We start from the raw sequence: 27,006 nt of genomic DNA on the forward strand, positions 1-27,006 counted from the left end.
TGTAAACAGAACTTAAATGTTGTGACAGAGTGGAGGGATGCTGCATACAAACTCTAAAATTATATAAGGTCATGCCTGCATTTTCAGATTCTGATAAGATGACTTTGCATTCTTAATGCTAAACTGTTGGACTGTGCCAGGCTGACAAGCAGCCACTCTTCCGGGTTGGCTATTATGGGTAAGAATTGCTCATAGGCAATCAGGAGGGGAAGCTCTTGTAAATTGGGAGAGAGTCGGTCCTTTTTTTCTCCCCTTCCAGAAGGTCAGATTGACACTGATGCATGTGTGGGCAAGTAGGGTAGATAACTCTTTTGTTGAGAGAGTATCTTTATGGGGCTGATCTTAAACATATACCGCTGTAGGCAGAGACTCATGTGCCTGAATGCTGTCTGCATGTGGAGGAAAATAAATATTATATATATACCTACACACAGAAAACAAATTGTATTGGAGAGAACATCCTAGTCTTATCCATGTAGAGATCTTTTTATATCTATATAGGGGAGATTTCTATAATCCAGTGGTGTCCAAACATTTTTCAAAGAGGGCCAGAATTGATGAAGTGAAGGGCCATGAGGGCCGACTGAAGGGACTACCAGAGTTGTTAACCTTTTTTTAGGATTGAAGTTGTTGAGCTTTTCTTATGATTTTACCCCAAAGTTGTTGAGGTTTTTTTAGGGTTGAAGTTGTTTTTAGAATTTTACTCCAGGAAATAAACTTACACAGGGACTGGATTAAACTGACCGGTGGGCCGGGTTAGGCCCAAAAACAGACTAATCTGATCCTTGACCTTTGGTCCTCCAGATGTTGCTGAACTACAACTCTCATCAACCAATGGCCAGCACCATATGCAATGCTAGAGGTTCCCCAAACCAGATGTGGTACAGTCCAATGTTCCCCATTGAGATTTTTGGCTGGGTGAGCTTTGGAACCTGTGTCTCCACTCTAACCATTATACCACTGCAAGTTTTTGGTTTTTTTTAATCTGGACGGTAAGGACGGGTTCTTTGACTGCTCTGCCGTTAAGAAATTCTTTCCCACTGAACAGAGCCAGAATATATTCCAGAACTGATACCAGGCATTTTGGTTGGCATTTGGTGAATGTTGGCTTGTTGCTTCTACATTTATGCTTCCAACTTTTAAAGCTACAGTGGTACCTCGATATACGAACTTAATCCGTTCCGGAAGTCTGGTCCTAAACCAAAGTTGTTCTTAAACCGAGGCACACTTTCCCTAATGAGGCCTCCCGCTGCCAGTGCCCTTCTACCATTCGGCTTCCGTTCATAGACCGAGGTAAAGTTCGCTAACCAGAACACTACTTCCGGTTTTGCGGAGTTCTTATACTGAATAGTTCATAAGGGCTGTTCTTAAACCGAGGTACCACTGTATTTTTTATTTTGTCTGGATTATGTAGGTGAGAATGCATCTTTCTGTAAGTTAGCTGATTTTAAAATTCTTGTATGATTTTTATTGCATTATGTAGAACTGTTGTAAAACATAGATAGATAGATGATAGATAGATAGATATCAATATAGATCTATAAACATGATTACAAACAAATACGTAAAATAATATCTAGTGAACCAGATTTGGTCATATGCCACTGATTGGTGATTGGTACCCTGGAGATTGATAACAAATGGTTTCAGGGGGGTTAATATACCTCTGTGCCTTACTTTGCTCGTCTTCCTGGTCATGCTTGGTCTGACAACTATGCACACAAGAGAAGTGAGCATGGGATAAATATGTGTGGAATGGAGGTGGGGACTGCATTTCCACGGATTGGATGGAGCTGCTCAGCTCTCCTGCTTGCTCTCACTTCAGAGGACACACAGGACTCAGCTATACAGCTGCAAACAAAATGTTTTAAGTGTGTTGTAAAGCGCATTATACGAATGCGACACTAGATGGCGATGGTGAGCTATGGCAAATTCCATATATTTTTCAAATTTATTTTTTTTAAAAGCATTTTTACAACTTTTTTTTATACATGTCTAGATTCCAGCATAGAGTGAGCTGATGGTACAATGTCTAGAAAGAGAGGGAAATGTGGAAGGACTGAAGCAGGGAAAATTAAGGAAAGGATAAGGGAACAGGGCTAGAACTCCTGCTTTCCCCAAGCAACCTATTCCAGTCTGTGAAATGTCATGTAGGCAGTATCTAGTTTTATACATTGATCATCCCAAAAGCAGTGATAGTGCAGTTCTGCTGGCACAGTGGCAATTCCACTTGCTGTTCTACCCCCCTCTTGCACATTCCCCAAATCTTATTCAGTGGTTTCTCACCATTGGAATATTAATAATATTTTTTAAATTTATATCCTGCTCATCTGGCTGGGTCTCCCCAGCCACTTTGGCCAGCTTACAACATGTACAAAAATACTACAAAACATCAAAATATACATAAGCAACAAACAAATAAATCAATAAAAATCAATAACAAAAACAACCTAATTATAAATAACAATAATAACAACAATACTCAAATTAAAATAACTGCCAGTTCCAACTAAACATTTAACCAACACCGACCCGACAAAAACAAACCAGAGGAACCAAAATTGGAATCGTTTAAAACATTTAAAACATTTTAGCTAGTTGTCCCAACCCAGCAATGTCCCAGTGGCCTTCCAGGAGCCCCTTTTAGCTGTTCAAGGTGAGTCTGAGCCCCGCCCCAAGTCAGGTGGAAATGGGCCTTGCAGCAGGGAGCAGGTCTTCCTTCCAGGACTCACGGCAGCAGCAATGTCGCCCTCAGCTTCCCAGGAGCCTTTGGAAAGGCGTGTGGGGAGCTGCAGAAGAGAGACAGAGAAAGTTCTGTTTTCATGAGCACATGCGCCTTGCGCTAGCAGAATGAGATCTTTGGATAGCACCTCAAGTCCTCCATCTCATTCCTTCTGCTCAGTCTACCTTTGGCGACTTGATGCCTCTTCTCAAATTCAAATGGTTGGGATAATGGCAGAGCTCATGGTGAGAACATTAACACCCACCAGATCTCTGCCCCCATCTGCGTGATCTATGTTGTAATTTTAGTTATAGGGCATTTGTCTTTGTAAATACCACATCAGAGAAGCTACCCCGAGAGAACTTAGGCCAAGGCAGTCTTGCACATTGTTAGCTATTCAAAGACCATTTTCATGTACCAACTGTTAAGACCATTTTGTTATTCAGGGACATTTTTACTTATGTATCCGTTGCCTTAACGCTGTCTGTTTTGCAGCGTTGACTTGAGCACTCTCTGGCTCCCCTGGGTCATGGGGTAATTTTTCTGTGTGCAGTCTCCTGCAGAGCTAGAAGGATGAAGGGTAAGCTGAAGTTTTGACTTCTACAAGTTTTACATTAAAAAAGGAAACTCAGTTATGTGTAATATTGGAAGGACAGGCCTGTGTGTCTGGTAAAGGTAAAGGGACCCCTGACCATTAGGTCCAGTCGTGGCCGACTCTGGGGTTGCGGCGCTCATCTCGCTTTATTGGCCGAGGGAGCTGGCTTACAGCTTCCGGGTCATGTGGCTAGCATGACTAAGCCGCTTCTGGCGAACCAGAGCAGCGCACGGAAACGCTGTTTACCTTCCCGCCGGAGCAATACCTATTTATCTACTTGTACTTTGACGTGCTTTGAACTGCTAGGTGGCAGGAGCAGGGACTAAGCAACGGGAGCTCACCCCGTCGCAGGGATTTGAACTGCCAACCTTCTGATCGGCAAGCCCTAGGCTCTGCGGTTTAACGCACAGCGCCACCCACGTCCCTGTGTGTCTGGTGCAGTATGATAAAAGCTATAGGTGGCAACAACAAGAGACATACCCTCAGTTTAAATTAATGGACCTAAGCCGGTCATGCCGATGAAATTTCAATGGGTCTACTCTGTGTAGGTCTAACATTGGCTACAGTTCTCTCTTTCCACCCCCTTGTCTGAATACCTGCATTCTAAGTAGGACCTGGTTTTTCTAATGTGTAATCCGCTGGGTAATTTCTGAACAGCAACTGATTTTTATTTCCAGAAACTGATTTTTATTTCCAGAAACTGATTTTTATTTCCAGAAACTGATTTTTATTTCCAGAGAGTCTTGCGTGTTACTGTTTGGTACATACCCCACCAACCCTCCATTAGCAACTAAAACAAGAGAGCAGGTTTCTGTAGCTGTGAATTGGGTAGAGGCTGGCAAATTAGCACAGATGATCCTGTCTGGCAACTCTCCCAAAACCCTTGGCCCGCCAGTTAATTTGCTTTTTAATACCTAACAAACATGTACTGAAAATTAATGCTAGGCCTAGCCAGAACACCTGTAGGCATTTCTGTAGCACAAGGCTAGAAATTTGTGCGGTCTTGAGCTTACTGATAATGAGAACCTGCAGCAGCTGATCTGCTTCAACCTGCAGTAGAGAGAGAATAATTCAACATTTTAAGTAACTGAGTGGAGAAGGAAGCCTTAAAAGCAGTAGCCTCGAGAAATATGTGTTTGCTGGGATGCTTGAAGCCCGAGTCACAGTTTTGTGTTGTCCGATACACTGTGTATGCTTTACTCGTACTTCATTATAGGTCAAACACAAGTGTCATAGAATCATGGAATTGTAGAGTTGGAAGGGACCTTGAGGGTCATCTAGTCCAACCCCCCCTGCAATGCAGGGATCTCAGCTAAAGCATCCATGACAGATGGCCATCCAACCTCTTGCTTAAAAGCCTCCAAGGAAGGAGAGTTCACAACCTCTCCACTGTTTGTTCCATTGTCGAACAGCTCTTACTGCAAGAAAGTTGTTCCTGATGTTTAGTCAGAAACTCCTTTCTTGTAACTTGAAGCCATTGGTTCAAATCCTTCCCTCCAGAGCAGGAGAATACAAGCTTGTCCCCCTCTTCCACGCTCCCCTTGATATCAGGGAGTCAAATAATTATTTAGCAATATCGACTTCTAGCCTTGGGTCTGGTGTGATGGTTGCTGCAGTGTGACGGAAAAATGTTGTGCCGGACTGGCTTGACACACGGAAGTCTGGTCCCGTTCCAGTTTGTGCAGGGAGGTTGAAGATTCCTGTTGTGGTGTGGAAGGTAGAACAAGTTTGGATTTGGATTTGATATCCCTCTTTATCACTACCCGAAGGAGTCTCAAAGCGGTTAACAATCTCCTTTCCCTTCCTCCCCCACAACAAACACTCTGTGAGGTGAGTGAGGCTGAGAGACTTCAGAGAAGTGTGACTAGCCCAAGGTCACCCAGCAGCTGCATGTGGAGGAGCAGGAAAGCGAACCCGGTTCACCAGATTACGAGACTACCGCTCTTAACCACTACACCACACTGGCTCAATTCACCCAATCTGTTTAGTAGGCCAGTGTATAGTCCGAAGAAGACCACCACTCCTATCCCTGCCCCCAAGATAATGGGACTGGAGAGGGGCTGCTGTTGCTGCCACCCCTTTAAATTAAGTAGAAGGGTCAGTGATGCTGCTTTTCCGCTGCTTTTCCGCAGGTTCAGCTGAGGAACACTGCCTTAATTTGGGGCGGACGTAGATGGAAAGTTGACTTGTTTCTTTTTTCCTGTCCTTAACCCATTTGCCTTGAAGCAGCTTGGAAGGTTGCACTGCTGCAACTTTTTTTATATATAACTTAATTTACCTTCACTGGCTTCCTCTTTTTCAGGACTTAAAAACATGTTATATTTACTGCACAGCAGTGGAATGAATACTGCCAGCCAGTTCATAGGGCTCAAGCTATTTCATATGTTTGTTTTAGCTTTTGGAGGGTCAGGGCAAGAAGGTATTTTTTTAAAATCCTTTTCTTTGCCATCTTTCAAAGCAGGTCTACGCTTTGTGCCCTGTTACTATTATTATTGACATTCACTGTGGTGTGTGTGTGTATGTTTTAAGTAAAATATCTTTAGAGCCTTAATAGTATACCATTTAATCTGCTATTGCTGGTGTTTTTCTTCCAAGGTCATTAAATTTTTATCGGTTCCTCACTGACAAATTATAAGGAGATTGGCATAATTATAGGGAGATAATCACCTTTCAACCGCAGGAAAGATTTCTCATGAAATGCTTGGGAATACATTTTAAGGAAGGCATTGAGCTATAGACATGGTCTTGGGGTTAAGGGAGGCTGAATTTCTTCTCTCTGCCCCTCCCTTCTCTTAAGAATTTACAGAGATTGTTTTGTAGATCACAGAGCACTGGGAGTTCTTTGGTTTCCTTTTAATCCCAGCCAATTTGCTGCACTACCTATTGTTTTGTTAATAACCGATGTTTGTTTGCTGTTCAAAAACAATACTTGAAAAAAGTTTTCTTCTCCAAGAATCCCAGTCTTCCAAGGAACTTAAAGGGTAGAATTTCCTGCCAAAGTTTTTGTCCTTGTTAATCACTTGAGTGAAAGGGGGGGGGGGGGGACAAGTGAAAGAATTGCAGATGCACAAGAGAGCTAGGAACCATAGAATTGTAGAATCCGATATTTTGGTCCAACCTCTCAATGCTGGAATATGTAGTTGTCCCATATGGGGAATCGAACCTGCAACCCTGGCATCATAAACACCATTCTCTAACCAACTGAGCTATCCAGTGGTGAGAGAGGAAAGCTTCAGATAATAAAAACTTAAGAGCAACTGGATATAGCTGGCATATATACCCACCTTAACCCCAGCCAGCCATGGTATTATCTTTAGCATTTGCATGTAGACAGGACCGCTTCATATGTTACTGCAGCAGACATGTTTCTTGTATTTATACTGGTGCCCACATCGAAAACACGTGGCGTGGAGATGCACTCCCAAGTGCAACTGGTTCCTTAGCTCAGGCCTAGTACATGGTTGGATACATGACTCCCCTTGGCTCTGTACCTGCCTGCTCAGCAACTTGTTTCCCTCTGAGGATAGTGGGCCAGCACCTACGATTTTCACTGATTACTTCCTGTGGTGATCACACAGAGTCCCCGGACGTTTCACTGTCTATTGATCCCTGTGCCACCACTTTATTTCCTGCTGCCACCACCTAGGCCCTACCTGGTAAAATACTGAGTCCAGTCAGGGTTAAATTGGAACATAAACTTCTGTTTGTTTATTGCAGTTTAACAAGCGTGTGGTTTCATAAACGGTATCAGTCAATTACAGTCATGGGGTGCCTATCCAGACCTATAACTTCCACTACCTGACTCACTCACTCACTCAACCACCTCTCAGATATTTACTTGTCTTCCTAGCTCCTAACTGTTCCTGACTCAACTTATTTCGCTGCACTAACTCAACCTACCCACAGACTCTATCCCAATTCACTCCCACTCCAACCAACCACCCAACTCCCAACAAACCCCTCCCAGAGCTGGTTTTATAGTCCCTCTGACTCCACCCCCTGGGTTCTGATTGGGTAATCCGTTTAACTATTTCACCTCCAGCACTCTCATATGTTAACGTCACACTTCCATGTTGCTTTTCTGTGCCTGGAGGGAACACTGGAAGTGAACCTCATACAGATCCTGTATGAGGATCACAGCACACTTAAGCCAAACCGTTGTTTAGCATGGAAGTGTGGGCTCTGAGAAAGGCAATCTGATTTTTCTCTTCCCCTGTCATTCTGCTGCTTTGCTGAGTTGAGCCATAGCCTAGCTTAGTGTGCTGTCTGAACTGCCACGAGCCTTGGTTTGGGCAACTAAACAAGCCAAACCATGGTTTAGCTCAGCACAGCGGCAGGACAACTGAGGAGATCCCAGCCACTAGGCCTCTCCCATCTTGGAAGCAGGAAGTAGCCTACTGAATTTCACTTCTCTTGCACGCAAAGCAGATGCTTTACCACTGAGCTGAGGCCCTTCCTGAACTCACAACAAGCACCATCAAAATACACAACATTTGTGTGTGTGTGTGTGTGTGTGTGTGTGTGTAGGGGAACAATTTGTTGCAAGACATCGCATAAGACAAAACTCTCAATTCAGTAAATGTAATGAAAGCTTAATCTCTTTGACTAGGTTTTGTTGTTGTTGTTTAGTCGTTTAGTCGTGTCCGACTCTTCGTGACCCCGTGGACCAGAGCACGCCAGGCACTCCTGTCTTCCACTGCCTCCTGCAGTTTGGTCAAACTCAGGCTGGTAGCTTCGAGCACACTGTCCAACCATCTCGTCCTCTGTCGTCCCCTTCCCCTTGTGCCCTCAATCTTTCCCAACATCAGGGTCTTTTCCAGGGAGTCTTCTCTTCTCATGAGGTGGCCAAAGCATTGGAGTCTCAGCTTCACGATCTGTCCTTCCAGTGAGCACTCAGGGCTGATTTCCTTAAGAATGGATGCATTTGATCTTCTTGCAGTCCATGGGACTCTCAAGTGTCTCCTCCAGCACCATAATTCAAAAGCATCAATTCTTCGGTGATCAGCCTTCTTTATGGTCCAGCTAGGTTTATGGTTGACTAGGTCTTTATGGTTGACTAGGTTAGTGGTCCTCAAAGGGTGTGGCAGGAAAGAATGGCAAATGTGGGAGGAAGATTCAAGGACAACCAGTATTATATTTGGGGAATGCTTCATGTTGTTATGTAGTGACATTGTTTTATACCTTCTGGATGCCTAGTTGTCATATCCTAGTTGTATTCTGTGTTATAAAACAAGCACTGCCAGTTGCTTCTTTTTTGTTTTCTCACCCATTTCTTATCAATAAAAAAAGTTGGTGGAGCATGAGCGAATTTTTATTCGGAAAGTGTGGCCAGGAGAAAAAAGCGAGAGAACCATGGGACCTCCTGGTATGCCCCGCGGAGGACCTTAAGGTTTTGGAGGTCCCAGGTTGCAAGGTGGTTAGATTGGTCTCGACTAGGGCCAGGGCCTTTTCAGTACTGGCCCCGACTTGGTGGAACGCTCTGTCCCAAGAGACTAGGGCCCTGCGGGACTTGACATCTTTCCGCAGGGCCTGCAAGACAGAGCTGTTCCGCCTGGCCTTTGGTTTGGACTCAGTCTGACCTTTATGTTTCCCTCCCCTTACGGTTTTGATCTATGGGCTACTTTTAAAATGAGGCTGCATTTTAACATGTATTTTAAATTGGCCCCCCCCCCCATTATATTTTTACTGTAATTTTACTGCTGTTAGCTGCCCTGAGCCCGGCTCTGGCCAGGGAGGGCGGGGTATAAATAATTTATTATTATTATTATTATTATTATTATTATTATTATTATTATTTAGCTCTAGTCTTCCTGCAGTCCAAGGAGTCCAGAGCAGCTTGGCCTACATACAATTCAGATTGGTTAAAGCCTTATCCCTGGGCTAGAAGGGGAAGGGGCAAGGATTGCTTGGGGAAAAGTCTGCCAGGCCTTCCATCTGCTTGGTGCTGTTGTTATGGTGCTTCCTAAGGCTGGCAAGTCACCTGTGGAAAGTCACCTGGTGACTCTCTGGGGATGGGTGTTATCCCAGAGGCTTCCAGTTGCTGATAGCTATTGTAAGAACTCCCTGTAGGGAAGTGGGGTGTAAACACAGTCTGCTGCTATAAAGATCTCTGCAGAAGACACTGGTGTGTAAACACAGACTGGTGCCAAAATCTAATGCTGGGGCTTTGGTGATCGACACCCCCCCAAAGAAAGAAGATGTTTAGGCTGAAATCTTATACCAGCTTACCTAAGTCCTCTTTACCAAGGAGACTTGCTTCTAAGTGGAAACATATAGGATTGCACTCTTAGTTTGACAAAGTTTGAGCCCTTTGGAAATCTCCTGTCCGCTGCTGCAATGACCTTGGTTAAAAACAAAACACCGTAATAACATGGTCCGAAGCATGCTGAAGGGATAGCTTTAGGCATGCTGTAATTTTCTAAGGACAATACCACAGTAATAAGCCAAAGCTTATTTAAATCATCTGTCTCAATTTCCTCGGTTGATTAGCGATAAATTACCTGATTAAATGGATTTGCATATTGCTGAAGCATTTTTTTTGTAGGTGGCTCTTTGATGCAGAAGGGGAGTGTGGAAACTTAGAACGTATTAAGCAAAAGCCACCCGTAATTGTTACATGGACAAAAATATAATGATAATAATAATAATCCTTTACATTCCACATTAGAGTAATTCACAAGAACTCACATAGCATCATAAAATATGCAAGTGGGCTCTTTAACACTCAGCCCTCCTTAATTAAACAAAGAAAGCTTTAGTTGATCACCGAATTAAAGGTTCCGTTCTAAAACTCTACACAGTAACAGTTAAAGTAAGTCAAGTATCCGTCCATCAAGAACTGTCCATGGTTTGCTGTATAAAATGTGAGGATCACAGCAAACCTACAGAATCACATTTTTAAAACATTGACAAGCTTATGCCCCAGCAAAACCAACAGCACAGAGCCTAAGTTCATTTCAGCTAGGACTACAGTGCAGTTCTATATAGTACATTGCTCCCATATTGTCGTTGTTGTGTTTCTGTGTGCAGGCTATTCAGACAGGCCTTTAGCGGCTTATGAGGCTGACTGCTGAGTCGCTGCCAGGGCAGTTGGTACATTAATGCTGGCTTTAAATGTATTCTAATGCATTTTAACTATTGTTTACCAGTTCGTTTTTATTCCTTTGTATCTTATAACAATGTTTTAAAATATTATAAGCTTCCTTGAATCCCAGCTTGGAAGGTGGGATATAAATACATTAAACAACAACAACATATAAGTCTACTTAAAGTAAGCCCAATTGATTTCAGAGGAATTCAGTTAAGTGTGTGCTTAATATGGTATGTGCGTACTTAAAATGGAATGTTGCGTTGAATTAATTGGATTGCACTTTAGTAACTATGTAAGACTGCAGTCCTGTATGAACTTACTGGTGGGTGAACCTATTGACCTTAGTAGGACTTATTTATGAGTCAGGTAAAGGACCCCTGGATGGTTAAGTTCAGTCAAATGCGACGATGGGGTTGCAGCGCTCATCTCGCTTTCAGGCCGAGGGAGCCAGCGTTTGTCCACATACAACTTTCCGCATCATGTGGCCAGCAGGACTAAACCGCTTCTGGTGCAACAGGGCACCGTGATGGAAGCCAGAGCACATGGAAACACTGTTTGCCTTCCCGCCGCAGTGGTACCTATTTATCTACTTGCACTGGTATGTTTTCAAACTATTAGGTTGGCAGGAGCTGGGACACAGCTCACCCCACTGTGGGGAGTCGAACCTTCTGATCGGCAAGCCCAAGAGGCTCAGTGGTTTAGACCACAGCGCCACCCGCATCTCTATTTATTTATTTATGAGTAAGTATGTACAGGCAACACTCTATTTGCACACAAGTCGTTTGCGTGTGTCAGCGGTCACACATAAGCCCGTTCTGCCCTGCCTTGCCCCCTTCTGCAGCCGAAAGCGGCACACATGTCAGCAGTCGCATGTCACTTGGAACACACACAGAATGGTTGCCCCCTGTGTAAATTTTATGGGGTGTGTGGTATCTCCTGTATTAAGAGATTTAGCATTGAATAATAATAATAATAATAATAATAATATATTTATATCTGGCTGAGTTTCCCCAGCCACTCTGGGCGGCTTCCAGCAGAATATATAATGATTCATCCTGTATTAAAAGCTTCCTTAAACAGGGCTGCCTTCAGATGTCTTCTAAAAGTCCTATAGTTGTTTATTTCTTTAGTCCCATGTGAACTGGTGGGTGAGCCTGTTGACCTTAGTAGGACTTACTTATGAGTAAGGTAAAGGTCCAGTCAAATGCGACTATGAGGTTGCAGCGCTCATCTCGCTTTCAGGCCGAGGGAGCCAGCGTTTGTCCACAGACAGCTTTCCTCCAATATTCTTGATGTGCAAATGATTTCATAGAAAAGTTCTGACATTCCCTTTGACCTTATTATGTGACGGTGTGCCTGCACTTCCAGCAATTGTGATTTGGGCCGGGTGGCGGGAGAGTCAAGCTCTGATCTCAGTAAAAATTCAAATCCACACTTGCCGCTGAGCATCAGAATTCGTTTACAACCTGCTCTCTGCGTCTTGTGCGTCTGTTCTCACAATACCATTGCAGAGGAAGACTATATCTGCCTTGGAGAATCACAAATAAAAATCTGAGCCGTGACTCTTCAGAAACTATCGTGGATCCTGAAAGACTGTGGCAGCGAACTTCAGAAAAAGCTAGCTCAGCAGATGAGGTGGGGATCAGCCAGTGTCAGTATTAATACTCTTTCAAATTTGATGGATGGGAGGATTATAAAACTGCAGAGGGAAGTGGAAGCCTAATAGAGCCCGTTTTTTAATTTGTATCCCGTATTCTTTCAGTGGCTCTATGCATCGGATAGAGAGGAAAGCGCAGGTGAGGATGCATTGCTCTGCATTAGCATTATTTGTTGTTGTTTAGTCGTTTGGCCGTGTCCAACTCTTCGTGACCCTGTGGACCAGAGCACGCCAGGCACTCCTGTCTTCCACTGCCTCCCGCAGTTTGGTCAAACTCAGGCTGGTAGCTTCGAGAACACTGTCCAACCATCTCATCCTCTGTCGTCCCCTTCTCCTTGTGCCCTCCATCTTTCCCAACATCAGGGTCTTTTCCAGGGAGTCTTCTCTTCTCATGAGGTGGCCAAAGTATTGGAGTCTCAGCTTCACGATCTGTCCTTCCAGGGAGCACTCAGGGCTGATTTCCTTCAGAATGGATAGGTTTGATCTTCTTGCAGTCCATGGGACTCTCAAGAGTCTCCTCCAGCACCATAATTCAAAAGCATCAATTCTTCGGCGATCAGCCTACTTTATGGTCCAGCTCTCACTTCCATACATCACGACTGGGAAAACCATAGCTTTAACTATACGGACCTTTGTTGGCAAGGTGATGTCTCCTTATGCAGGGAGGCGATTTCTCTCTCGCACCCCTGAGTTAGCATGTTCTAATGTGCCTTATTATGCATACTTATTCCCATGCAACAAGAGGTGAAGGAGCATGCCCAAAATTACTTTCCTCATTTTCCTTTCCCCCACAGGGTATTCTGAAGTTGCAAACAAAACAAAACTTTTTTTTTGCCTCCTCTTCCACATTATACAAGGTGAAGGCTCTGAGCACCCTGCCAAATCAGAGTCCTTGGGAACATGTTCCGTTAGATCCAATCTTACCTTCCAGTTGCCAACACTCCCTGCAACTATTTGGCTTTAGTTTCTTACTTCTAGTAATGTCGACAAATACTTAATTTTCCACGCGGCAAGAAAATGCATTGCATGGGCCATTTAAAAAATAAACTTTCTCTAAACTGAAACTGTGACAGATGCCCAAACCTATTAGTGCTGCAACCTCCTGCTGTCAATTTTCTGGTCTTTATCTGCCCTGTTGTTAGAATTTAAAGACCCTATTGCATCCAGTGTTCCTGTCCAGAGACTATTTTGGTCCTTTTCAGCCCTAGTGAAACTGAATCATTATTGATGGAAGAAGACTCAGCCTGGTGTGTCTGTTCCTGAGCAACTTTGATTCCTGAGTCCTCTGGCGGCAACCCAACAACTGGTTTCCTCCGTTGATGGGGCAGGGTGATTGTGCCACACCACCACAGTTGTCACGGAAAGTGTTTTTTGAATACAGGGTTGTATTCAACTTTTACTCAGAGTCAGCCCGTTGAAATGAATGGACCTAACATTGTGAATTTTGATAGGGCCTAACCCGAGTAAAAGTTAATTGAAGGCAACCCGCGGTTTCCTAGTTTGACAGATGGAGAAGGCGGTGTGCCAAGAAAGAGTGGATTATTTTGACTTAGGTTAGGCTAACTCTGATGATAGCACATTTGACAGGCTCATTTTTTTGCCAGTGTTTATGCAGTTGCTTCCTATAACAGTAGGGAAAGATTATACAGCTTGTATGCTACCTGCTGTCAGGAGCGGGTGCCAGGATGAGGTCACCATTAACTCACACAACTTCAGTGAAGTTAACTCTTTATTCAGAGAAACAAGGCAGCTCAAGAGGCCAGGCCTAATGGGCCCAACAAATCTTCCTGTTGATCTTGCCCCAGTGAGGCAGTTGTGGGGACTGTGGGTCCCTGCCTTCCCACAGTTCCCTAAGTCTCCTCCTCCCCAAGCAATCTGAGACTTCTTTGCCTCTACAGCATTTGCTCCACCCTCTTCATAGCTCTTCTGGTTCTGGGAGACCAGGGAGGAGGGGAGCTGGTCGCAGCATGACGGGGAAATACCCTGACTTCTTCATCAGCCTGACTCAACTCTGTCTCTTGACCTGCTGCTGCCTCCAGTTCTGGACTGCTCTCTTTTACCACTTCAGCTTCCGACATCTCCTCCTCCCAGTCTTCTCCCTCTTTTCCCTCTGACATCCACCACCAATCCCTTGGCTCTGAGTCTTCTCCCCTTGAGGGTCTCCCAGCTGGTGCCTTCCACCACTCCTCTGCATGCAGCCAGTCCATGATACCTGAATGTCATGCCTTGAAACAGCTCCTTCAGTCACTGGTAGCTAAAAGTATACTATTTAAAAGGAAATGGTTAATTTTGTTTGTTGGTTGGTTTGTGTGTTACCGTGAGGGAGAATTTGAGCTACAAGTGCCCATACAGTACCAATCACGAGCGATTGGTACAAAAGATCTGGAAAGTAAGAGAGCTTGTGATTTAGAGGTTGCTGACCCTCAGTGTTCTTGGTTGCAAGCTTGTGAGTGCCTAGAGGGGGTTGGAGGAAGGATGGCGGCCAACAGATTGAGGTTGAATCCTGACAAGACAGAAGTACTGTTTTGGGGGGACAGGGGGCGGGTGGGTGTGGGGGACTCCCTGGTCCTGAATGGGGTAACTGTGCCCCTGAAGGACCAGGTGTGCGGCCTGGGAGTCATTTTGGACTCAAAGCTGTCCATGGAGGCGCAGGTTAATTCTGTGTCCAGGGCGGTTGTCTACCAGCTCCATCTGGTATGTAGGCTAAGACCCTACCTGCCCACGGACTGCCTCGCCAGAGTGGTGTATGCTCTGGTTATCTCTCGCTTGGACTACTGCAATGTGCTCTACGTGGGGAAACCTTTGAAGGTGACCCGGAAACTGCAATTAATCCAGAATGTGGCAGCTAGACTGGTGACTGGGAGTGGCCGCCGGGACCACATAACACCGGTCCTGAGAGATCTGCGTTTCCGAGCACAATTAAAAGTGTTGGTGCTGACCTTTAAAGCCCTAAACGGCCTTGGTCCTGTATACCTGAAGGAGCGTCTCCACCCCCATCGTTCAGCCTGGACACTGAGATCCAGCGCCGAGGGCCTTTCCCTCATTGCGAGAAGTGAGGTTACAGGGAACCAGACAGAGGGCCTTCTTGGTAGTGGCTCCCACCCTGTGGAACGCCCTCCCTTCAGATGTGAAGGAAATAAGCAGCTTTCTTATCTTTAAAAGACATCTGAAGGCAGCCCTGTTTAGGGAAGTTTTTAATATTTAATGCTGTATTGTTTTGAATACTCGATTGGGAGCCGCCCAGAGTGGCTGGGGAAACTCAGCCAGATGGGCGGGGTATAAATAAATTATTATTATTATTATTATTATTATTATTATTATTATTATTATTTAGGACGCTTCCTTACTGCGATACAGGCAAACGTTCAGGAACGGGGTATAAGTCATCCCTCACTTTAGAGCCTCTTGCTCACTCCTAACAAATGGCAGAGCACAGCATCATCGCTGTTGGTGCCGAAACCTCTAGCGAAGCGAGCGACCGAGAGCACCCAAAGTGAGTGGCAGAACTCCCGCTGCCTTGTGACACCTTGGTTGATGATAACCTTGATGTGGTTTGCAGTGAAATTGCTCTCCCTTTTCTCTGCCACAGGATGCGGATGTGTTACTGATGGTGCTAGTCAGGCTTTCTCTCTTAAGTGAGAAGTCAGACATCTTTTTGGGGGGATGTGGGAAGCAGCTGAGTGGAGTACAGGTGAGTGCTAGGTTGGCACCAGCTGCCTGAAACTAAATCTGTCCCTGGAGTAGCTCAGTTGGTAGAGCAGGAGACTCTTAATCTCAGGGTCGTGGGTTTGAGCCTCACGTTGGTCAAAAAGATTCCTGCATTGGACTAGATGACCCTCATGTTCCCTTTCAACTCTACAGTTCTACGATCTATGATTCTGTATTGGCTTAACTAAATTAATATTAAATAATATGGGTATAATCCTATTAGCCCTGCAGCTAATTTCTAAATCAAGACAATGCCTACAAGATGCATGGAGTTAAAAGATACATTTCGATGTCAATGGAGAATTTGATCATTTCTCAGGTAGGGATGCTTGCACTCTACCTGCCAACGGAGGAATTTCATTTACATCTAATGAAAATAAAGTGCTCCTGTCTGCACGATAACTATCAGACTTTACTTCTGCCTATCAGTCATGAGCAGTTCAGTATAGTTTGCAGCTTTATTTTTGCAAGGGTGGTGCTGGGCCAAGGCAGAGTGACCCGGAAAGGAGCAACACTGGAAAGGAGAGAAAACTGTCAGCAAAAGTGTGCAAAGTTCACCTCTGTTAGCTACCCTGGGAACATAAATCTTTATCGGCGGTGTGGGATTTAAAATTTGTAAATAAATAAAACTATCCTGGGTGCATGTTGTAAAAAGAGATCCCATTTGGGCATACAGTTGTACCTTGGAAGTTGAACGGAATCTGTTCCGGAAGTCCATTTGACTTCCAAAACGTTCAGAAACCAAAGCACAGCTTCCTATTGGCTGCAGGAGCTTCCTGAAGCTGCGGAAGCCACATTGGACGTTCAGCTTCCAAAAAAAAGTTTGGAAACCGGAACACTCGCTTCCAGTTTTTGATCATTCGGGAGCCGAAACGTTCAGCAACTAAGCCGTTTGAGATCCAAGGTATGACTGTATTTTAAATACATTTTTCCCCCTCTAGGCAAGAAGGAGCTGCACAGTCAGCCTGGTTGTAAGAATGAAACATTAATGTAAATCAGGGCCTTCTAGCTAGGGATTATGGGAATTGTAGTCCAGAAACAGCTGGAGACCAACGTTTGGGAAACCCTGTTGGCAATAATGCTCTAGTTACATACTGTCATTGTAAGCAACGCAGCCATGCGACTAGAATTGAAGATCGCATCCTTAGAAACTTGCCTGTGGAAGCAAGTCTTCAATTATTGGTTATCATTGTGGCATAGATTACCAGACCATTACCTTGCCCAATGCTTATGGCGAGATGAATTCTCCAGCCTTTGGACCAGTAGAATTCATGCCAAACTCCTGAGCTATGGAATCTCTCCCTTAGATTCCCTAAAACTAGATCAAATCACTGCTCAAAGACTGATCCGCCAAAGACTGGATGACATCGATTTACAGCGAAATTATATGCTGGGGGGAGGTGTTTGTTCGCCCCAGAACATTGGTATCACTTTAACTTACTGCGTTCCATCATACCTCTCCTCCCTTTCGACTGTTGCCCATAGGCTGGCCTTCACCAAAGCGAGGTTTAATGTTTTTCCCTCCAATGTCCTGAGACATAGATTCTCAAAGGGCCAAACCTCCGCCATGTGCGAATGTGATAAGGAGACGCCGGAGTCGCTTCAGCACATTATGTTCACTTGCCCCTTATTCAAGGTGCCACGGGCAAATTTGTTGGGATCAATCATACAGAAACTAGAGGGTACTCCACCAAAATTCCACCTTGCCCAAATCTTGCAGGATAAGGATACCCATACGACCCTGAAAGTGGCTAGGTTCCTGGTCGCTGTCCTTACCCAAAAGCGTTGCCAAGGAGCACCACAAGCTAATTAAGGCGTAGTATGCCATTCCATCTTATAGTATTTTATTGTTATAGTAGTGTTTTAGCGGCTGTTTTTTCCCACGTGCACAGGCTGTTATTTATGTCTTGTTTTTATCTGTATGGGCCTACGGCCGTAATAAATTATTATTATTATTATTATTATTATTATTATTATTATTATTACTGTCATTGTTTAGTGGTTAGACATGCACCATTGTTTAGCAAGTACATGAAGAAGTCTCAATGGGAAACTTGATTCTAAATTGGCCTTCTTTTCTCGTTGATCCAAAGTGCCTTGATTTAAATCAGTCCAGTGACAGGGTGCGTTGCCAATTTATTTTTAACTAGTAGGACGCGAAGGCAAATGATATGCTTCTGAGCTTTGTGCATCGATGCCTTCTTGGTCTTGAAATCTGCGGCTGCGGCTACTTGGGTTTGTTTGGACACAGCATGGCTTTTGAGACCCCACTGAGACTACAGTTTTTCAGCCACAGATATGGCCATGAGGGCACTGGACCTCTTCTCTCTGACTGTATGTTTCCCCTGCCAAAACGAAGAGAGTTTACTGTAATCCAAGTGCGGCTATTTTAATCACTGATTAGCTCATTAATGGAAGTTTTGCATTCACGATACTCGTTAAAAGACTGTGTCTAGTTACAAAAGGTTTTGCAGTTACGTACATAATTCGTTCCAGAGGTCCATTCTTAACCTGAAACTGTTCTTAACCTGAAACACCACTTTAGCTAATGAGCCCTCCCGCTGCCGCCATGCCACTGCTGCACAATTTCTGTTCTCATCCTGAAGCAAAGTTCTTCTGGGTTAATGGAGTCTGTAACCTGAAGCGTATGTAACCTGAAGCATATGTAACCCGAGGTACCACTGTATGCAATTTATCTTTAAAAAAATAAAATGAGTTCCGTATTAGTAAACGGATCTATGCATCGTGTATCTTTATGCTTCATGTCTTTAATAACATTCTATTTACTCATGATCAGAGCTGTTTTTCTAGAAAAAGAGGTGCTGGAACTCACCATGTTCTCCTGTAATGGCAATGGCACCCACCTGAGAGGTGCCTGAACCGAGTTCCGGAGAGTTCCAGCTGAAAAAAAGCCCTGCTCCTTATGCTAAAAGACAGTAGTGAAAGCTCCAGAGACTTAATGCCCCATCTGCTTTTATACATTTAAAGTAGGCATAGGCAAACTCGGCCCTCCAAATGTTTTGGGACTACAACTCCCATGATCCTTAGCTAACAGGACCAGTGGGCAGGGATGATGGGAATTGTAGTCCAAAACATCTGGAGGGCCGAAGGTTGCCTATGCCTGATTTAAAGCATCATCACACCACTTTAAACAGTCATGGTTTACCCCCTCCCCAAGAATCCTGGAAAATGTAGTTTGTTAAAGGCGGCGCTGAGACCTCTATTCCCCTCATGGATAGTGCGGGTGGGACTTTTAAGTTTCAAGAAGAGCTTTACAGCACAATGGGTTAAAAAAGAGAAAAGAATCATCAGACTCTTCTGGTGTTGAAAGGTTTTCTGTTTGAGCCACCTCAGTTCCTGAGGCTATGTGGGAGGCCTTGCTCAGGAAACTTGCTCCTTTTGTAGTAAAAAGGGATGGTTACAAGGAACAGCACTTTAGCAGCACTTGCATTGTAAAACTCTGTTTTGAGAAAGGTAAACAGCCTTGGAATATAAGGAGAATGGTTAGGATTAACCACTCTTCATGGATATCTTGTCTCTGTCTGTGTCAGGGTCTCCCAAACTTGGGTCTCCAGCTTTTTTTCTTTTCTTTTTTGGGGGACTACAACTCCCATCATCCTTAGCTAGCAGGACCAGTGTTCATGGATGATGGGCATTGTAGTCCAAAAAACAGCTTCAAGTTTGGGAAACCCTGGTATATGGTGGTATTCATTGCTTTCATTGTAACTATCCAATATATGGTCCTTGTACCTAATTGAATGTTGTGAGCCTATAATAGAAGATCCTTGATTGGCCATCTATACATTTGAACGAATGAAAAATGACTGGAGGTGAAAAATACAGAGGACCGTTCACATCTCTCTATCTACTTGTTACGGTAGGCGATGGGTAGGCTGAATGTGATTTTGTGAAAGCTCTGTCAAGAGAGAGGAAACATAGAACTTCTTAAATCGAAGGCTAATGGCTCCTCCAAATGGTTGCCCTTTCTAGTGTTGACCAATATTGTATCCCACAAATAGAGCTTTACCTTCTGTAAATCAAAACAAGTTATAAGTGGGGCAGTGGCTCTTCACAGTATTTATTTCCTTGCACTGAGAAAGCATGGGAGACTCTGCATGCCTTTTGTAATATCTGTTTGGTAGCTCACTCGGTAAAGCATGAAACTCTTCATCTTAGGGTTGTGGGTTCGAGTCCCACATTGGGCAACAGATTCCTGCATTGCAGGGGGTTGGACTAATTGACCATTGTGGTCCCTTCCAACTCTGCAATGCTACGATTCTATGAAATATAGAAGCAAACCTTGGAGAGAAGGTGGTAAGCAGATTTTTCGGCTAATCCCGCATTGAATTCCCAAAGAGCAAGAGTTGCACCCTCTCCAAGCTCACGGCATTCTGCCTAACATAACTGATTATCCAAGGAAGAGATGGTCAAATGAGGCCACCTAAAGTGATTTCACTTGGCGGCTGGTGATCTTATGAAACTTTAATCAAGGTATGGTATACTGATTGCTAATAATTTTACTGGGAAAGAGCATTTCAAATTGTGGCAAAGTCTGTACTTTAATGTGGCGTTTCGCCTTGAGATTTTGTATGAACCATGATGAAAAATTGACCCAGCTTAATTACGGAGCCTGACTTCACAAGGAGTTCAGTTAGTGCTGCAAATATACCTGGCCCTTGGATCTCTGCCTGGAGAATAGAACAGACCATGAGAACTCTGAGGTTTGCCATTTGTGGGCTAAGTAACTCTTTAACATTAGCATGGGAATATAGCCAAAATCACTAGTAATATCTCTGGGATTTAGCATAACAGTCCTAGGACCGCATTCTTTGGTATTCCAAATCATATAAACTTTCTGGAAGATGTCATCTGAACTACCAAATAACCTGGTCTCTTAACACTATGTTGAGTATCCAAAAAAGCACAAAACCCCTTTATCTTTCAGTAAGCAATTTGTTAGTGGAGCATGCATCAAATGCATATCGTTACTTTCCCTGCAAGCTGGCAAGATACGTCTGGGGCAAAAGCCAAACACAGTTGTCAAAAGATGCTGTAACTTGTACGGTATCTGAAATACTCCCAAGACACTGCAGATCACCTTTTTGCAAATTGGCTAGGACAGGACGATGCAAGAGGGTAACAGATCCTCTGATGATGATTCCTGTCTCACTTGTTCTTGGTAACGGAGACTAGAAATCCATACAAACATTTTGACTATCTTTTCTGTGACTTCTCATTTGCCAGAAATTAGGTTGTAACATGTAACTTAGATGTGCTCATTGATTGTACTGTATAAATAGGAGATCTGGAGAGAATGCAATAATAAGGGAGGTGGCACATCTTGGTATAGCCTGATGCTTTTAGCCCAAAAACGTTTCTGCACCACTTCCACTTTAGATGCTCCTTTGACAGTAAAGGTAAAGGGACCTCTGACCATTAGGTCCAGTCGTGACCAACTCTGGGGTTGCGGTGCTCATCTCGCTTTATTGGCCGAGGGAGCCGGCATACAGCTTCTGGGTCATGTGGCCAGCATGACTAAGCCGCTTCTGGCGAACCAGAGCAGCGCACGGAAACGCCGTTTACCTTCCTGCCAGACCTATTTATCTACTTTCACTTTGAGGTGCTTTCGAACTGCTAGGTTGGCAGGAGCAGGGGTCGAGCAACGGGAGCTCACCCTGTCGCGGGGATTCGAACTGCTGACCTTCTGATCGGCAAGTCCTAGGCTCTGTGGTTTAACCCACAGCACCACCTGCGCCTTCGACAGTACATTGGGCCAAATAGGCTGCAGCTCTTCACTGCAGTGGTCTTCCTACAATATCCTCTAGAAATAAAAGCTTGCGGGCAAGACTGGTATCTTATGAAAGGATGCTTCCAAATATGCGTTAATACTATAAAACAATTAAATGTCTTCCCAATCCTGCTTCAGATTCCTGATGTCAAATATGCAAACGATGGGCAGTTGTTCCATCTGATTTGCTACTAATAAGCAGCCACTATATGGAGGCACAACCCGTACCTCAGGCTACTTCACTATGGGTTGTATCAAATGCTGCCCATCAGATACAAACCATAGTTCTCCTGGCGCAATGAGGCTTCCTTTTCTCTCTCCCCCCACCCAAAAATCTGCTGTGATTTTGAGGATGATGGGGGGGGGGTAGGCTAGAGGTGAAGGAGGAGGAAAAATATCTGCTACATGCTACAAGTCTTCTTTACTGGAACTGCAGTGTTGGATATGGTCCTGTGCCTTTTGTGTATACATGCGAAATTTTGCACCCCATCCACAAAGCTTTTTGAATGGATTGTCTCTTTCTCTTTCTTCCAGACCCCTAAGTCTTCTTTACTGAAGCCTTTTACATGCTAAACTTGCACAATCACACCCACACCCTCAGCCCCTTAGCAGTGGTGTCCAAACTTTTTTCAAAGAGGGCCAGATTTGATGAAGTGAAGGGCTGTGAGGGCCGACCAAAGTTGATGATTGAAGATTGAAGTTATTGACCTTTTTTTAGGATTAGGCCCCCAAAATGGACCTTGGACATGCCTGCCTTAGAGATTTATTTGGTTTTTGAGGGGGTGCATGTCAATTTTTCTACTTCGGCTTAGTAGAAGCTGAACCTAGATACTTTATGATCCTGAAGTCTATGTTACTTGACAATACTGTCTCTATGCCCCCCTCCCCAATTTTGTTATGATAAATCATAGAAATGCAGCCTTTTTAAAAGAGACTGTTATTACAAGAGGTAGGGGACACGGGTGGCGCTGTGGGTTAAACCACAGAGCCTAGGACTCAGAAGGTCGGTGGTTCGAATCCTTGCGACGGGGTGAGCTCCCGTTGTTTGGTCCCAGCTCCTGCCAACCTAGCAGTTCAAAAGCATGTCAAAGTGCAAGTAGATAAATAGGTACCGCTCCAGCGGGAAGGTAACCGGCGTTTCCGTGCACTGCTCTGGTTTGCCAGATGCGGCTTAGTCATGCTGGCCACATGACCCAGAAGCTGTACGCCAGCTCCCTCGGCCAATAAAGTGAGATGAACACCGCAACTCCAGAGTCGGCCACAACTGGACCTAATGGTCAGGGGTCCCTTTACCTTTACCTTTAAAGGAAATTTTTACACAGAGGAAGTGGGTGCTGGTGGGGGTGAGTGTTTCTGGGGACTGTTAACTCTGCAGACAGGAAGACAAGTTCTTGTGAGTTCTAGTAGACTCTTTCAAACGACCCATGTTTTGTTCTGAATGCCTCCAATTAAACAAACCAACTAAAACCACCTCTCACTTAGACAGCCTGCTGTTTCCATGCAAAAACACACTGCAGTGGCTCTGGGGCTGCACCAATAGCCCATTTCGTACTACAGTATATTACCCTGAGGCTGTTGCTCATTCTTTTGCAGAACTAATGATTCTCAATGACACCTCTAAAGATACTTTATTGCCATGCAAATGGGAGCAGGAGTTTTCCACCAGCCCACCTCTGCAGCAAGAGAAAGGAACTTGCATGTGGAATGCCAGCAACCAAGAAAGTTACTTTAAAAAGCATTAAGAACTTGGGTTGGGGAAAAAGTAGCTTTCTAAAAATGAGGAGCCCATAATGAGGAATTTTTGATAATTCTGGAGTTCTCAAATCCAGCAAGATTGTTTTAAAGCCCATCAAAAACAATGCCTATCAGAAACAATGCATTTAAACATGCTTAACTGCAGGATTACAAATAATTATGCAGAAGCTACTAATCCATATTGTTTTAAAAAGTCAATCTGCCTAAATTTGTATTAAATTTTGTATTGTATCAACAGGTTGGGAGGAGGTGAAGCTTACAACACACACATGACAAACTTATAACTTCCCACCCCAGCACACACAGAGTTTACAAAAACCCATTTGTTTTGTTGTATGGACGCAGTTTTTATTTCCCGAGGGGGAGCTATTATTTAAATATTATTAAATAAATAAATAAATATTATTAAATATTATTAAAATAATTTATTATTTAAATATGGTTTATAGTTGCCATATAGTGAGATACTCATAAGTGAGTTAGAACTTTGACATCAAATAATTTCCATTTAAACTGCATGAATTGGGAATAGAAAATAGCTTTTTGATAATTTCCTGAAAGTGTGATTCCTAAAAGGGATGAATATGGGCTATGCATATAAAAAGAGGTTATTAGCAACGTCACTTTTAGAGGAAACACCACATTCTGAGCATCAGAGAAGACAGCCAGTCTAGATTGTAGAAGGCAACTTAATACCTCTGAAAGCTGGATTGCTCTGAGGTGATTGATATGGTTGAGGAGCAGCAAAACACCCAGAGACCTTGTTCAGAGCTCACATTCGCCTTAGTTTGGGTTTGTCTGAACCCATAGTTTGCTACACTGTACCAAAAAGAAGACAGGTATGTTCTGGTTTGCACGCCACATTAACTGTAGTTTAAAGCTAAACTGGGTTTCTCTCCAAGCAAACCTCTAGTAAGCCTGAGTTTTGGATGACATTACAAGCTAGACACTGGCTTATTTTGTCTGTGGTGCAGCAGGAGCTAGGGAGATGTCCTGTAGGAATTTTTGAGCAGCCTGCACAAGCACACAGCTCATTCACATTAAGCTATAGTTGGTTTTTAAACTGTACGTGCCACAAAAACTAAGCCAGAGCCAAATAAAATCTTGTCTACTCGTTTAGTTCAATCTATGCAATCAATCCGCTATCTGTGCCTACAGAAACAGAAGAGGACATCTGTGTGTGAGAGATAAGAACAGTCACTATTCAATTGGTGATTAAGTCAGCATTTCCAGAATTTAGTGGATTCAGAATTGGAGAATGGTGACTAGTTGTGTTCCTTTGATTTTAGGTAATTGTATTGATAAGTAGATTGTTATTTGGGGATTGCGGTTTCTTTTAACTTTTTAGAAAGCAGTTTTTGACAGCGAAGATCAAGAAGGCAATGCACAATGCTTTCATGCTATTTGCATTGAGGACATTGCGATCATATTTAGATTACCGTATTCTTTGCACCATAACACTCACTTTTTTCCTCCTAGAAAGTGGGAAATGTCTGTGCGTGTTATGGAGGAAATGCCTACGGGTGGCATGCCTACGGATTTTCCTCCTCTAAAAACTACGTGCGTGTTATGGTCGGGGGCGTGCTATAGAGCGAAAAATACAGTATATACTTAACAGTTCCTGGAAAAGGAGTATCATTATGCAGGAGAAATACATATGCTGCTTAGAGAGGTTTGAGCCACATTGTGGATTTTTGCATCCTTGTTTTGTAACCTGCTGGTGTTGTGGATAGTAAATTTCTGCATGCCTCCTGCTTGTGCAGGTTAGATGTGTACATAGGGAGCCATTAGACAGTGCTTGGTGTTAAAAGATTGCAATAGAGTATATTAGTACCAAGTGATTTTGAAGATCATTTAATCGCCATAGCTATTCAAAGGTAGTAAACCAGTGCCTCTTGGAAGTTAAAAGCATATGGGAATTACTTATACCAGACAGCCCCGTTGCATTTGGGAAACTGTGTGATCCGTACTGTGAATTGCCTCTAAAATGTGGTCAATGGTAACCCCATTTATGTTACATAGTGGTCAAACTTGATCATCATCATCATCATCATCATCATCATAATTTATTATTTATACCCCGCCCATCTGGCTGGGCTTCCCCAGCCACTCTGGGTGGCTTCCAAAAAAATATTAAAATACTGTAATACATTAAAAGCTTCCCTAAACAGGGCTGCCTTCAGATGTCTTCTAAAAGTCTGGTAGTTGTTGTTCTCTTTGACATCTGGTGGGAGGGCGTTCCACAGGGTGGGTGCCACTACCGAGAAGGCCCTCTGCCTGGTTCCCTGTAACTTGGCTTCTCGCAGTGAGGGAACCGCCAGAAGGCCCTTGGTGCTAGACCTCAGTGCCCGGGAAGAACAATGGGGGTGGAGAAGCTCCTTCAGATATACTGGACCGAGGCCGTTTAGGGCTTTAAAGGTCAGCACCAACACTGAATTGTGCTCGGAAACGTACTGGGAGCCAATGTAGGTCTTTCAAGACCGGTGTTATATGGTCTCGGTGGCCACTCCCAGTCACCAGTCTAGCTGCCGCATTCTGGATTAGTTGTAGTTTCTGGGTCACCTTCAAATGTAGCCCCACGTAGAGCACATTGCAGTAGTCCAAGTGGGAGATAACCAGAGCATGCACCACTCTGGTGAGGCAGTCCGCAGGCAGATAGGGTCTCAGCCTACGTACCAGATGGAGCTGGTAAACAGCTGCCCTGGACACAGATTTGACCTGTGCCTCCATGGACAGCTGTGAGTCCAAAATGACTCCCAGGCTGTGCCCCTGGTTCTTCAGGGGCACAGTTACCCCATTCAGGACCAGGGAATCCTCCACACCTGCCCACCTCCTCTCCCCCAAAAACAGTACTTCTGTCTTGTCAGGATTCAAGCTCAATCTGTTAGCCGCCATCCATCCTCCAACCGCATCTGTTATTGTTTGTTCAGCATCTGTTATTGATCAGCGTCTGTTATTGTTTGTTCCCTCCAGTGCCCTGTCAATACTACCAATAATAGAAGAATCCATGTAATAACTTGAAAGGTAAATCAGGACAGTTCAAGGTAGCGTTTTAAAGAATTTACATTGCTTGTGTTATGTAATGTAAAAATTGGGGTTTGCCTTTTGCTGCCCAACTCCCCACTAAGTCCATGTTCAGTCAGAGAAGAATGGATGGAGGCAGGATCCAGTGGAAAGCAAAACAGATATTTATTTTTCTGTTTCAACAGAGTTCCCTCCCCTCTTTCCAAGGAGGGAGAGACCCTGAACAAAAGTGCGCAGGAACCTTTAAAGACTTTTGACATTGCCCAACCCCCTTAGCCAAAGACCACCCCAAAATCATCATACATACATCATAGTCTACAGCAGAAATCCTGTCTACCTGATAATGAGTGTTCTCTGATTGCATTACCTGGGCAGCCTGGCCAGTCTCTTGTGATGGTTAATAGTTTAGTTCCTGAATCCAAGCCACAGGTTCACCCTGTTCATACACAAATACGCCCTTAAGACAGGATTAGTAAGTGAAAAGACAATGGGAAGGCTTTCCCCATTTGCCTCCCAGTGAGCACTCAGGGCTGATTTCCTTAAGAATGGATAGGTTTGATCTTCTTGCAGTCCATGGGACTCTCAAGAGTCTCCTCCAGCTTTTGAATTATGGTGCTGGAGGAGACTCTTGAGAGTCCCATGGACTGCAAGAAGATCAAACCTATCC

General features: G+C 44.1%; 1 protein-coding gene across 8 annotated transcripts in view; it reads left to right on the plus strand.

Moving 5' to 3' along the window:
* The window catches only part of RNF152 (ring finger protein 152), a 66,693-nt gene that overhangs the window by 19,319 nt on the left and 20,368 nt on the right, over positions 1-27,006 (plus strand). For 2 of the 8 annotated variants that reach the window (XM_081015043.1, XM_081015044.1), the window contains one exon: positions 3,218-3,302. The exons of the other annotated variants lie outside the window; for them this stretch is intronic. The gene's annotated coding sequence lies outside the window, so the exon portion shown is untranslated. The remainder of the gene's footprint in view (positions 1-3,217; positions 3,303-27,006) is intronic. 8 annotated transcript variants of the gene reach the window in all.

This window comes from Podarcis pityusensis (assembly GCF_964106645.2).
Source record: "Podarcis pityusensis genome assembly, chromosome: 7".
Taxonomy (NCBI): Eukaryota; Metazoa; Chordata; class Lepidosauria; order Squamata; family Lacertidae; genus Podarcis; species Podarcis pityusensis.